General features: G+C 47.8%; 1 long non-coding RNA gene across 1 annotated transcript in view; it reads right to left on the bottom strand.

Annotated features, from left to right (window-relative positions):
- Positions 1–14,177, bottom strand: part of LOC147001280 (uncharacterized) — a 31,536-nt gene that overhangs the window by 17,177 nt on the left and 182 nt on the right. Inside the window, exon 2 of the long non-coding RNA XR_015045131.1 lies at positions 6,623–6,801. This is a non-coding gene — a long non-coding RNA (uncharacterized LOC147001280). The remainder of the gene's footprint in view (positions 1–6,622; positions 6,802–14,177) is intronic.

Below are 14,177 nucleotides of genomic sequence, written 5' to 3'. Positions count from 1 at the left end.
GGAACTCACTGTGTAGACCAGGCTGGCTTTGAACTCAGAAATCTGCCTGCCTCTGCCTTCCAAGTGCTAGGATTAAAGGCGTGTGCCACCACTGCTGGGCTGACCTTGTAGATCTTACAACTTTCTTTTAATTTCTTTGTACCTTGCATGAGTTCCATCAGCCTTCCCAACTCCCTCCTTTAGAAGTCGTCTGTAAACGTTTTTGAACCTTGATATGACATCTAAGATACACTTCTGGTGGTGCACGCCTTTATTCTCAGCCCTCAGGAAGCAGAGGTAGGCAGATCTGGGTAACTTGAAGGCCAGTCCGGTCGACAGGGTGAATTCCAGGCCAGCTAGGGCTACACAGTGAGACCCTGTCTTACTCACTTTCCTATTGTGAAGACTCCATGACCAATATAGAAGAATTTCATGGGAGTTTAAAGTTTCAGGTGGTGAGACTATGCCATCATGGTGGGGAGCATGGCAAGAAGCAGGCACTGGAGCATGAGTGAGAGGGAGGGAGAGAGCTAGAAGGTAAGGAAGTAAGCATGAGAAAAGGAAGAGGGAGGAGAAAGGAGGCCAGATGGCAATGGTCAGAGTCTTTTTTTTTTTTAAGATTTATTTATTATATATGAGTACACTATAGCTGTCTTTAGACACACCCGAAGAGGGCATCAGATCTCATTACAGATGTTTGCAAGCCACCATGTGGTTGCTAGGATTTGAACTCAAGACCTCTGGAAGAGTAGTCAGTTCATATTGTTCCACCTATAGGGTTGCAGATCCCTTTAGCTCCTTGGGTACTTTCTCTAGCTCCTCCATTGGGGGCCCTGTGATCCATCCAATAGCTGACTGTGAGCATCCACTTCTGTGTTTGCTAGGCCCCGCCTGTCAGAGTCTTTGAAGCACAAAACCCCACCCCTAGATACACACCTTCTCTAACAAGACCACACCTCTTAATCCTTCTCAAAAAGTTCCACCAACTGAGGTCCAAACACTCAAAATGAGCTTATGGGGGCTATGGCTCATCCAGACCATTACAGATCCTGTTTTGAGAAAAGACACATGTCTGATCTGGGGTGGAATGTTTCAGATTTGGGATTCTCAGACTCGGGTGCTCAGTCTGCAGTTATAGCCCCCATGGACATTTCATCTGTAACCATATCATGGTGGTCATCAAGTGTTAGTTTTCAACCTCTGCATTTATTCTTTTTTCCTATTTGTTTTGGAACTGTCTTACTTTGTAGCCCAGGCTGGCCTGAACCTCATTCTCACCTGTGACCTTAAGTTCTCAGCCTCAGCTTCCCAAGAGGGATAACAGGCAGGAGCTACCTCACTCACCCTGTCCATGTTTGCTCTTTACTCTTCTGCCTTAAGAAAGAATGTTCAGGCTTTCAGTAGAAACCCATGTGGTAAAAGAAAGCCAGTTCACACAAATTGTCCTCTGACTTCTACTCGAGTGCCATAGCATGCATGCACGCACACACACACACACACACAGAGTAAGATATGTAGTAAAATTTGTTTAGTTTTTGTTTGTTTTAAGATAGTCTCATGTAAGCAGGGCGGTGGTGGCGCACGCCTTTAATCCCAGCATTCAGGAGGCAGAGGCAGGTGGATTTCTGAGTTCGAGGCCAGCCTGGTCTACAAAGTGAGTGCCAGGACAGCCAGGGCTACACAGAGAAACCCTGTCTCAGAAAAAGAAAAGAAAAGAAAAGAAAAAAAAGATAGTCTCCTGTAGCCAAGGCTGGCCTAGAACTCACTATGTAGCCGAGGATGGCCATAAACTTCTGACCCTGCTGCCTCCTGCCTCTACTTCCCAAGTGCTGGGATACAAGTGTGCTAGCTCAGGATTTCTACAGTAGGTTTTTACAGTGGACTAACTTGTTCAGGACCAGGTGGCTTTCTCTTGAATTTCATCATATTCTCATCTTGCCATTTCATGTTCTCTTTGAAATCAGAGACGTCTATGAAGCAGAAGGAAGTCTGAAGGAGCTTTCTGTAAGCACAAAGCAACATTTCCACAGTCAGAGACCACTATTATGGATAATTGGCTGAGCTTTTCTTTCTCAGTTATCCCAAATAAAAGCTGGAGGTGTGGTCAGTCAGTAGAGTGCATGGCTAGAATTCACTGGCCCTCGTTTTGATCCCCAACATGCAAAACTAATAAAAAGTATAACAGTAATGTAGACAGTCAGGAGGATTTAAGATCTAACAATCATAAGTAGTTATTCTTGAAGCAAAGCTCACTGAGGGGCAGGAGAAAGGGCTCAAAGATTAAGAGCACTTTCTGTTCTTCCAGAGGCCCAGAATTTGGTTCCCAGCCTCCAAATCTGGTGGTAAACATTTGTCAGTAACTCCAGTGCCTGGGTATCCAAGGCCTTCTTCAGGCCTCTGCAGGCTTTCTACACCCCAACAGACATGTATGGCATATGTCACACGTACACACATATACTTCATACCTTAAAAAACAAAAAACAAAAAAACCAAGCCAGGCGTGGTGCCGCATGCCTTTAATCCCAGCACTCGGGAGGCAGAGGCAGGTGGATTTCTGAGTTTGAGGCCAGCCTAGTCTACAAAGTGAGTTCCAGGACAGCCAGGGCTACAGAGAAACCCTGTCTCAAAAAAACAAACAAACAAACAAAAAACCCAAAACAAAACAAAACAAACAAACAAAAAACCAACCAAACAAAAAAAGCCAATTCATTCCTGTGTCAAAAACAAAGCAAACCAAAACAACCCCCTCCCTCAGTTGGACTCAGTTGCAGAGTCCGTGTCTACTGTGCACAAAGGCATGAGAATCCAGAGTTCAAATCCCAACCCTGTAAAATAAGAGAGCAGTTGAGCATAAAACATGCTCACACCACTTCCGCACTAACGCTTTTCCTTCCTAACCCCACCAGATTTGGTAACATGGGTTTGGGGGGGTCCCTCTTTGTTCTTCTCTGCCTGTATGCCCCCTGAGGCACACCCCTGCCTGTCTATCTTGAATTCATACTTGCATCCTCAACTCCCGACGCAGGCAGGCATTCAGTAATGATTTATGGAGAAATGATTGGATTAATTTAATCCTCAGGACGAGCCAGCAAGCAGGATGGCTCTCCCAGTTTTACCGACAAGGAAACCCAACCTCATGAGCCCGGGTTTGTTTACCATTCCTCTCCCAGTAAGTGGTGAGATTCATAGAGTCAAACTCAGATTCATCAGATGCCAGAGTCCTTGTGCAGTTTCAGCAGAGGAAACTGTCTTAGTGGTCCCTGAAGGAGTGTCTTTATTCTTAGAAATTAGGGCAGCACAAATACAATGTGAGAAGGGACACAGAACGGGGGCTGGTGTTGCAAAACCAGCTCCCAGGTGGGGCCAGCCATTCAGTTCATTATTTGTCACTGCCACAGAACTGCCTGGTGGCCCGCCCCCGCAACCCACCACGAGGAACGAGGAACGGAAGATGTAGCTATGACAGGCAGCAGCCAGCAAAGTGGCTCAGCTCCACTAGTCAATAGCAGTGTTAGGTTTCTGTTGCTGGGAAGAGACACCATGACCACAGCAACTCTCATAAAGGAAGACATTTAATGGGGTGTGGCTTACAGGTTCAGAGGTTTAATACATTACTGTCACCATGGGAAGCACGGTGCCATGCCTGCAGACATGGTGCCAGAGAGGTAGCTGGGAGTTCTACTTTTGGATTGCAGGCAGCAGGAAGAAAGCGTTGACACTTGAGCATCTGAAGCCTCAAAGCCCATTGCCACCCACTCTGGGACACATTTCCTCCAACAAGGCCACATCTCCTACTAGTGCTACTCCTTATGAGCCTATGGGAGCCATTTTCATTCACACCATCACCAGCAGGTATAACAGCGACTTCCTTAGCATATGGGACTGACCGACTCTTTTTCACCAACCTACCTTGAATCTTCTGGAACATGTACACACCAGCTAGGCAGAGCAGGGGTTATTTCTTGCTTTACAGATAGTAAAGGTTCACCAAGGCCCTCAGTTTGCCCATCTGCGCCATGGGAGGATTGGATTTGGTGGTGGCATAGTTTCTACACCATTTTTTCCCCAGCCTTCCAGGCACTTGTGTGGCAGTCAGAGGACAGCTTGTGGGGTCATTTCTTTCCCTTCACTTTACAAGGGTCCTGAGGATCGAACTCTGGTTTGTTCAGCAAGCTGTCTTTACTCATGGAGTCATCTCACCACCCCAAATTTGAACTTCTCAGGTACAGGTTCACAGGTGTTGTACAACACTAACTACCTCAGACTCCATCTCTCACGGTCTCAAACTCCCATGCTCATTTCTCTTCCCTCCCTTCTTCCTTCCCTTCCTCTTTCACTCTTTCTTGTCGTTCCTTTTCCCCATCCTTACAGGAAAAAGGAACACACAAAATGATTTATGTCCCTAAGTCCTGAGAATATCCGACTCCCTTTTTCCCCTTTCTTTTCTAGACAGAGTTTCTTTGTATAGCTATATCTGTCCTAGAACTAGCTGTGTAGAACAGGCTGGCCTCAAACTCACATTGTCTTCCTGCTTCTGCCTCCATTGTGTTGGGATTAAAGGCATTCACCAGCAGCAGCACCAGCAGCATCACTACAAAGCCGAATATCAGACTCTTGTCCATGCAACACTTTGCAAGGAAAACATCTAAGAGAAAAGCCTGGAAGAACCTGTGGGCCTCCATTTATAGGAGGGTAAGGCTGGTCAGGTGGCACAGCTGCCCTGTTGTCCCTATTAAGCCCACTTTCCTACAGAGTCAGGTGGGGAAGGGAAAGGGTCAATGGGCCTTTGTGGGAGCTGAGGATTGTAGCTCGGTTGGTGGAGTACTTGTTTAGCATGTGTGAGTTCAGGGTTGGACCACCAGAACTACATAAAACTGGGTGTGGTGGTACGGGCCACCAGAGCATTGCAGAGGTAAAGACAGAAGGATTAGATACCCAAGATCAGCTTTATAACAAGTTTTTTGGTTTTTTGTTTTTGTTTTTTGGTTTTTCAAGGCAGGGTTTCTCTGTATAGCCCTGGCTGTCCTGGAACTCACTTTGTAGACCAGGCTGGCCTCGAACTCAGAAATCCGCCTGCCTCTGCCTCCCGAGTGCTGGGATTAAAGGCGTCCATCTTCTACTCCCAACGGCTAGAGCCTACAGTTCTGTGAAGCATGGTAAAAGTGGGTAGTAACCATATTTGCTTGGAGTCGGGGCTTATCCCTGGAGTATATCTGGGGCGTTTTTTCCGAGGGGTGTGATGATGAAGGCCTACTTAGCAAGCCAGTAAAGACCTAAGAACAGGCAGGAAGCAATGTGCCCAGGGATGCTTGGCCCTGCTCTCCCTCCTGTATCTAGTGGGTGAGGAGGTGCTGTATCTTACTGACTGAGTCTGGGAGTGACTGGGTAGACTGCAGCCCAGTAGGAAGCAGTTAACCCCAACCTAGTGGTCAGTCTGCCCTCCCCTGTGTGTCTGTCCCAGTGCCAGCCTCGAGCAAGGACACCCTTGCAGGTAGAAAGGCTGTAGGTAACTCCAAATGCTCCCATGCCTTCAGACACACCTGGGATTGCCACCATGATAAAAGCCAGGGCATTGTTTCGCTTGCTCTCTCTAGGGCCAACACCCCTGGGAAGGACTTCAAGGACCCAGGAATGGACAGGTCATTCCTAAAAGGTGGCTTTCAAAAAAAAAAAAGAAAAGAAAAAGAAAAGAAAAGAAACAACAACAACAACAACAAAAAAAAAAACACCTCTGCTTCCTGCTGAGGACACAAAAATACAGCTTCAAAGAGCTTAAAATCATGCTTCCTTAGGGCAACCTGAAGGACCCACAGCTGAGCAAGCACAGATGGGCATGCTCCCTCAGACCTGCGCATGCACAAGACACACCACCCACATCTGCAGCAGTTGTATACCTTGTGTGTACACACACACAGAGAATGTAAAATTTACAAAAAAAAATATTTTTTCTATACATGAATATTATGTGTTTTGTGTTGCTATCCACGTTGTGAGGGCTTTTCCTCTACTGCTCGCTCTCTCTCTCCCTCCCCGCCCCCCTTTCTCTCTCTCAGAGACAGAATCTGCCACTGAACCTGGAGCTCACTGATTCAGGCACTGCAACCCTCCTGCCTTCATCTCCCTAGGGCTGGGATTGCAGTCGTTTACTGCCATGCCTGGCTTTGATGTGAGCGTTAGGGATGGAAGTGGGGACCTCAGCCTTGCATAGTAAATACTGACTGAGTCACCTCCCCAGTCCCTGGGTGACTTTTTAAGGCAGGGTCTCACTGTTTACTCCTTGCTGTCCTTAAACTTGAGGCAGTTCTGACTTCCAAGTACTACTGTTTACTCCAAGTACTGGATTACAGGCAGGAGCTACCAGGCTCAGCTGTTGGCTTTTTTTTTTTTTTTTTTTTTTTGAGGGGGGGAGCTTGGGGGATGGCTAATGCCTGTAATCTCAGGAGGTCAAAGTGAATTAGATCAGAAGTTCAAGGTCACTTTCCCTTGCCTAGTGAGTTCAAGGTCAGTCTGAACTACAAATGTTGGGGTGGAGGACTTGGTCATTTGGTTTTGATGTCCTGCTCTTAGAATCTCAGCATGAAAGAAACGGAGGCAGGAGGATTACTAGTTTGAGAACACTCTTGAACAAAAGCAAAACACAAACCTTGAAGCTATACACTCTTATCTTGCCACAAGCTTTTTGCCTTGATATCTGGCAAATCTTGTGCCTGGTAGTAAGACATACTTCATTCCTGCGACTGCAGCAAGGACTTCCAAGTCCCATGTCCCTTTCTGGGAGTGCTGTGGTCCTCTGCCTGGTCCAGGATTTCATCCGCATCCTTCCTAAGGTAGAGAGCACCATAAAGAGGGCACATTCTTCAGTGGGAAGGATTCTGCCCCACACTCCCCCCACCCCACCCCAGAAGCATTCAGGGGCCCAGAACTTCACAATGATAAGTACTGGAGCCTTTGATATTTTCCCCATTGTGAATGGGGGAATGTAAACATAGCTTAAAGAAAGTGTAAATAGTGCTTAAGCCAAACGTTATCCTCTGCGGGAGGATTGGCTTCCTGTTTCCTGTTTCCCCAGGTGAGATAAAATGGGGGGGGAGAGAAGAAGGAGTGGTTTCTGGCCAACAAAGGGCAAACACTATTAAGGGGGGAGGGAAGACCCTTCTTGGCAAGGCTTGTCTCTTAAGACTGTGGTAGTGTGGGCGGTTTAGAATGAGCAGGGGTAATGAAGGGGTCATCGGTTTCTGCTGTGTTGAGCTAGGTAGGTGCAATGGCCAACCAGCTGAAGTTGCTTGTAAATCCAGGTCAGGACTCACTCTCAGATGAACTGCTTTGGTTGAGTCTCTCTGGAAGCTTCCCTGGCCTCCCTGTAGCACGCCTCTCATAGAAGGCTCCAGTCCCTTCCAGGTCCTCCTCAACTACAATGTCATCTCTGCTGTCCCTTCCATCCTACCTGCCTCTGTATGTGTCACCGACTTTCCAGTAGTATAGCACTCCACAGACAGCTAGAATTCAGCATGTGCTAAAGGAGTCATGGAATCTCTCTCCTCCATTCCTTCTCTATTTCCAACTAAGGGGTCCTGCAACTCATGCAGAATTCAGGGGCCGTCCTTGCCTCTGTGCCAGCTTCCACATCCTAAGACCCTGTATTCTAAATCTCTCCTGTCCACTCCTTCTTCCCACTGTAGCCCCCAGCTCACAGCTATGTCCTGTCTTGCCTCCAACTCCATGCTGGGCGATTATGTCATTCTGTTTTTTTTTTTGTTTTGTTTTGTTTTTTTTTTTTTTTTTTTTTTTTTTTGGTTTTTCGAGACAGGGTTTCTCTGTGTAGCCCTGGCTGTCCTGGAACTCACTTTGTAGACCAGGCTGGCCTCGAACTCAGAAATCCGCCTGCCTCTGCCTCCCGAGTGCTGGGATTAAAGGCGTGCGCCACCACGCCCGGCTTGATTATGTCATTCTGGCTTGAGCCCTTCAGTGTCTTTAATTGCCCCGAGGATGAAATCCAAATTTCTTAAGTCTTAAGTTTAGAATCTGGTTCCCTCTTGCCTTTGGTAGTCCCACAGCTCTCTGCCTTCCCTCTACTCTGCGGGCTCCACTCAGAGGCTGTCCCCTACTTGGAACAACTATCCCTTTCTGTGTCTGGCTGGTTCCAAGCCTGGGTCCTGTGCAGGGGGTCTCTCCCACTACGAAGCCTCCTTGCATGCTTCTGTGCTGCTGCTATGCATTGCACTGGAAAGCCTTTGTCCTCTGGTCTTAAGTCACCGGAATGTGTCTCTATTCCAGGATCCACTAAATTCCAAATGTGCAGGAACCTGGTCCGTGTGGCTAGCATTGCTTACCTACCCAGAAAAACAGAAAAGTGAGGAAACCTGACAAATTCGAGCACTTAGAAAGTACAGACAGAAAGATCAGAAGTTCAAGGTCAGCCTGGGCTACCTGAGACACTGTCTTTAGAAACAAAGGGCTGGATACACAGCTCAGGTGGTAGAATTGCCTGCCTAGCATGTGTGCGCAGGGTTCCATATAAATCTGATGTGGTAGCTCGCACCTGTAAATCCTAGCACTGGGGAGGTAGAGGCAGGAGGATCAAGAGCCCAAGGTCATCTTGGCTACATCAGCAGTGTGAGGCCAGCCTGGGCTACAAGAGACCCTGATTTTAAAAAATTATTAATAAGCCAAGTGTAGTGGTCCACATTGGTTCCAGCACTCTGAAGGCAAAGGCAGGCAGTTTGAGGCCAGACTGGTCAATAGAGGGGGTTCAGGACAGCTATAGCCAGATTGTGAGTACCTGTCTGGAAATAAATAAAAAATTAATAATAATAAAATATGTTTGGGTCTGTCTAGCTTCAATACAGTGGTATACACATATAGTAAATGTAAAAAAATGCAAAAAGGCAAAAAAGGGTTTTTTTTTTTTTTTGGTTTGTTTTTTGAAGAGGCTATAAAGATGGCTCAGTGGTTAAGGGCATTTGTTGCTCTTGCAGAGGACCAAAGTTCAGTTTTCTGCACCCACAACGTAATTCCAGCCAGAGGATCCGAGTCTTTTTTTTCTGACCTCTGTGGGCACCAGGCACACATGTGGTGCCCATACATACATGCAGGCAAAAGAATATATATTAAAAACATATATAAACTTATATATATTAAAAACAAACAAAAAAATCTAAAAACATTGTTTATATAAAAAAGCGAATGATTTTTTTTTATTAACGAAAATAAGATTATGTTATTAGATAAACGAAAATAAGAAAATGTTTGATGCACATCTTTGTGCCTCATGCACAGACTTGAGCTAATCAGGGGCAGGCAGCCCAGGCCTTCCTCAACCCACACCCCTTGGTTCAGCGCCGGCCCTGGCACGCTGCTGAGCTCTGCTATAGAGAATCGAGAGTGATCAGAAAGTGAAAGATACATGGAGGTGAGAGAACTAGGCGAGGTCTAGGGAGGAGGGCCCAATCGGGCGTAAGTTCACCCAGCCCAGTCTAGAGCTGCCCTTGGGTAGCTCACTTCTCAGGAGGACGAGTATGGGAGGGAGTTGAGGGGAGGGGGAAGCGAATGGGCGGGGATGAGAAGCTGGCAGAAAAGAGAGGGACTTATGTAATTACTCATCCTCCCCACCCCCACCCCGAGGGTGAGAATTTTCTGCGGAGGTGGGTTGAACAGATTTGTAGAATGGCAAACAGGCTAACCGAGGCCATGTTGGGTCTTCAGGCCGTGGCTGTAGTAGAGCTTTCTAATTTGTTTTGTTTTCTATCCCACCCCACCCCACCCCCACCCCAACCCCGCAATTCAAGGTTGGTCCTAGCCATGGAAAGTGGGAGGAGGAAGCTTTCCTGAAGCCTCGGACTGCCCTCCAAGCGGTCTCCTGAGACCATGACTGAGGACAGGGTGGTGCACACGCCTGCTTCCTGGAAGGATCGGCTCAAGGGCTCTAATTTAGTCTAGGAAGTCCTTAGGAAACACGAAAATCTCCGAGATAAGACCCCGGGTAAAAAGCTTGAGCCACGGAGTTAGACATGCCCAGGGTGGAGTCATGTTCAGAGGTTCAAGACCCGAATCAGCTACGTAAATAAAGCATTTGAGGCCTACCTGGGCTACAAGAGAGTATCTTTAAATAAATAAGATGATTTAAAAAAAAAAAAAAAAAACTGTTTTCCCCTTAGATGGATTAAAAAAAACAAGACAAAACAAAACCCCAGTCTTTCCTTCTTGCTAATGGGGGAAGCAGACAGAAGTGTGTGAAGGGGAAGGAAATGGTGGTCACGTGCTTCACCCCTAGGGGTGCTGGAGCCCAAAGTTAAGACAAAGTGGCTCCTGGCATCAAAGGCACATTTTGGCCTTCAATCTTTTTCCAGAACAGTAATTTTTTTTTTAACTTTTAAAAACCATGAATCTTTTTTTTTTTTTTTTTTTGGTTTTTCGAGACAGGGTTTCTCTGTGTAGCTCTGGCTGTCCTGGAGCTCACTTTGTAGACCAGGCTGGCCTCGAACTCAGAAATCCGCCTGCCTCTGCCTCCCGAGTGCTGGGATTAAAGGCGTGCGCCACCACGCCCGGCTCTAAAAACCATGATTCAAAGGACTCAGCACTCAGGAGGCAGAGAAGGTGGATTTCTGAGTTCAAGGCTAGCCTAATCTACCAGGTAAATTCCAGGACATCGAAGGCTATACAGACAAAACCTGCCTCAAAAAAACCAACCAACCAACCAACAAAAAACCAAAACAAGCAAACAAACAGCTCCCCCTCTACTCCCCAAGAAACAAACCATGAATCAGAGTCAAGTGTGCTTGCCCACGCTTTTAATCCATTCCAGCAACTGAGTGGTAGAGGTAGGCAGAAATCTGTGAGTTTGAGGCTAGCCTGGGCTACGTAGTGACCCCATCTCAAAACAACAAACTCAAATGACACGATTAACACTAAAACATACACCACATTTCAGTCTATTAGAGGTGAGATGTTTAGATGAGGTTAACCATACAACTGTATACAAGGATGCAAATCTTCAAAATAACGCGCTCCTTTGGACAGACGCAACCACCCTTAGGTTTTTCCTGTGTTTGGTTTTCTTGGTGGGAATGGAACTCAGGGCCCTGTGAACATTCAGAGAGCACTCTACCGCTTTGCAATCCTCCAGGCCTCGGGGTTTTGAGACTGGGTCCCATTATGTAGCCCAGTCTGGCCTCAACCCCTGATGAGCTGCATCAGAATGGGGTTACCGGTATGCAACACTGCCCTTGGCTATGTATTTTAGTATTTTATTGTTGAGCTGGAGATTAAACCCCAGAGCCTCACTTTTACTAAGCAAACAAACACTTGATTGCTGAATCAATATTCTAGCCCGCATTTCTCTTTTAAATAAAAAATTTGGCTGGGCAGTGGTGGCGCACGTACGGCTTTAATCCCAGTACTTGGGAGGCAGAGGCAGGCTGATTTCTGAGTTCGAGGCCAGCCTGGTCTACAGAGTGAGTTCCAGGACAGCCAGGACTACACAGAGAAACCCTGTCTCAAGCCCCCTCCCCTCCCCCCTCCAAAATGAGTGAAGATTGGAGAAATGGCTCCAAAGTTAAAAGCACTTGCTGCTCTTACAGAGGACCAAGATTCAATTCCCAGCCCCCACACCGGGCCACTCATAACCTCTGTAACTCTGATTCTAAGTGATCTCAAGGCCTCTTTGATTGAGTAGCTTTGAGCACAGATAAGCAGGCTCTCTTCCTCCCCCTCTCTCCCTCTCCTCTCCCTCCCACCCCCCATCTCTCTCTCTCTCACACACACACATTAAAATTTTAAGAAATTCTGAGTGACCCACTAAGTCAGTCCATGACTCACAGATGAGTCTTACTTTACAAAGTGGATGAAACACTCCTCAGGAGGCCCCGACACCACGCACTGCTATCTATGGCTAGGCCGCAGTTTCCCTCCTGAGTTCAGCCAGCCCCTTTACTTTGCTTGCTGTGTAGCAGACACAGGACCCACACAGACTTCTATCTGCTTCAGGTCAGGACACCTGTTCCCATCAGGCATCCTCCTCCCGGGGAGCCACTACAGGATGAGATAAAGCAACAGTTCCAGAAGGCCGTGGGCTTTGTGGCTGTTCACATCTGACGGACTCATAGGGCTCAGTGACAGAATATTCAACTGAAGCAACTTCATACCACTGGAGGGGTGGCGCATGCTTTTAATCCAGCACTTGGGAGGCAGACACAGGCAGAGTTCTGTGAATTTGAGGCCAGCCTGGTCTAAATAGCAAGTTCCAGGACAGCAAGGGTTATACAGAGAGACTCTGTCTCCCACAAACAACTTCCCCCTTTGAAAAAACCAAACCAAACAAGCAAACAAAACAACAACAACAAGCAAGAGGAATCAGTAAGTCAACTGTTAGTCCGGGAATAGAGGATTCCAGAGTTAGTAAATGCTCATGTGACCTTCTGTTTATTTCCCTGTTGTCACTGCCAACCCTTGTCAATCTTTTTTTTTTTTTTCTCTCTTTAGTGGCAGTGTGACCAGAATCTATGACAGGGGGGCCTGCTGGGTAGCAGGAGAAAGGAAGGGTGGGGCTGAGGTTTTCGTTGGCTGAGTGACTGAGTGAGTCACTCCCTGAGTGGCTGGCCCCTTTCACCCATGTAAGGACAGGCTGTAGCCACCCACTGGCTGCCCAGCTGTGTCTGGACAGAAATGGGCATGTCTGCTCTGCAAGCAGCCCCACCCGTGCTGGGATAACCCTGTGAGTCAGGGAGCCCAGAGATCTACACTGGCTTCTTTTCGTTAGTCTCAGGGCTCAAAGCAGAACTGACCTCTGGGACCACCTGGGACCCTAAGCCTGTGAGGGAACAGAATACCTAGCATGCTGACTAGCCCTGTGTGGGATTCTGGGAGCAGGAAGGGGTGAGAAGTCATGAAGCAAACTCTTTGATGCTCTCTATTCATTTTGTGCCCCTTCTTGGTCTCATGCCTAAGGACCAGGACTCATGTGGGTTCTGGCCAGGACTTCAGCCAGTTCTCATGTGGGTCTGTTGTCTGTCAGCTTCCCCAGCAAGAGTTGGGAGTTCAGGGGTGGTGGGAGGATTGCTCCTGGTGTCTAAGTCAAGGGTAACACCTAGGAGTACAGGTTGGGCATGAACTGAGCACGTTGTGTGAGCTCAGGAAGACCCTGAGTCCGAGGCTTCCCTCATTTTGGAGATATGGAAACCCTGGCTCCAAGAGGGCTGGTGACTTGCCTAAGACACAGCTCCTTAGCGGAAGAACCATGAGCTGAGGTCTCCTGGGTTCCAAGCTGTCACTAGCCTCCCTTGCCTGGATCTCTGATTTGCTTCCTAATTTGTTGCAACCCAAAGATCACCATGGGTAGCCTCAATGAGAGGCTGCTGGCCTAGGCTCCCTGGCCCTTTGCTCTGACCTGCTCATTTCCCTGGCTGCCACAGACAGCCCGTTCAATCAGCTCACCTTTCCTCTCTTTTAATAGCTGTTGTGCAAGCAGCTCCCCTTCTATATGCACCGCCTGCTTGGGTTCCCAGCAGCCAGGAAAAGGAGCTCTGTTTGTTGCTTCTGTGCTTAGGTGCTGTTCACTATGGCCTGGCTGTCACCCTGACACGCTTCATATAAAGTTTGGTTTACCCAGACACTTAAGAAAGTAGAAGCACCAGACTCATGGGGAGATGCCATTACCGCAAGCCCTGTGAAGGTAGCCTGTCTGAGGTCACCACTGGTAAGTGCAGGGTTAGGACTTAAAGAACCCCAGGTCTGGTTGCATGCAGAACTTAGCCCCTGAGGACCCGTGTTTGGTGTTCTGAAGGCAGAGGAAGCTAGAAAAGCAAGCTAGAGGCAAAGAGAAGGAAGATATGTGCTGCTGACGGCCTCAAGTGTCACTTGTGAGTCAAGGTGAAGTCTGAGGTGAGACATTAAAGAAGCATGCAGACTCACCAAGTCACATGGGTGACACACACGGATTCACGCATCAAACAGAGGCTTGACACAGGCATACAAGCACTAGCTCCACGCATACACACTAGTGGTCACAAATAGATGGGGCTGTACATAAAGTATATAAAAAGACAGACACGGAAGTGCACACCTGTCCGTGACTGACACCAGTCTACAGCCAGACCCAGACAGACACCCTGGGACACACACATCCTGGAGGGAAGGGAAGGAAGAGCCGCGCCGCCTCATTTCCTGCCCTGTCCTCCAAAGCCGAGGGAAAAGCCTGCCTCAGA

Source organism: Mus caroli, unplaced genomic scaffold (assembly GCF_978045245.1).
Source record: "Mus caroli unplaced genomic scaffold, Mus_caroli_1 scaffold_14, whole genome shotgun sequence".
NCBI classification, from domain to species: domain Eukaryota; kingdom Metazoa; phylum Chordata; class Mammalia; order Rodentia; family Muridae; genus Mus; species Mus caroli.
Note: the sequence above shows the minus strand (reverse complement) of the source record. Positions and strands in the feature narration are given on the sequence as shown.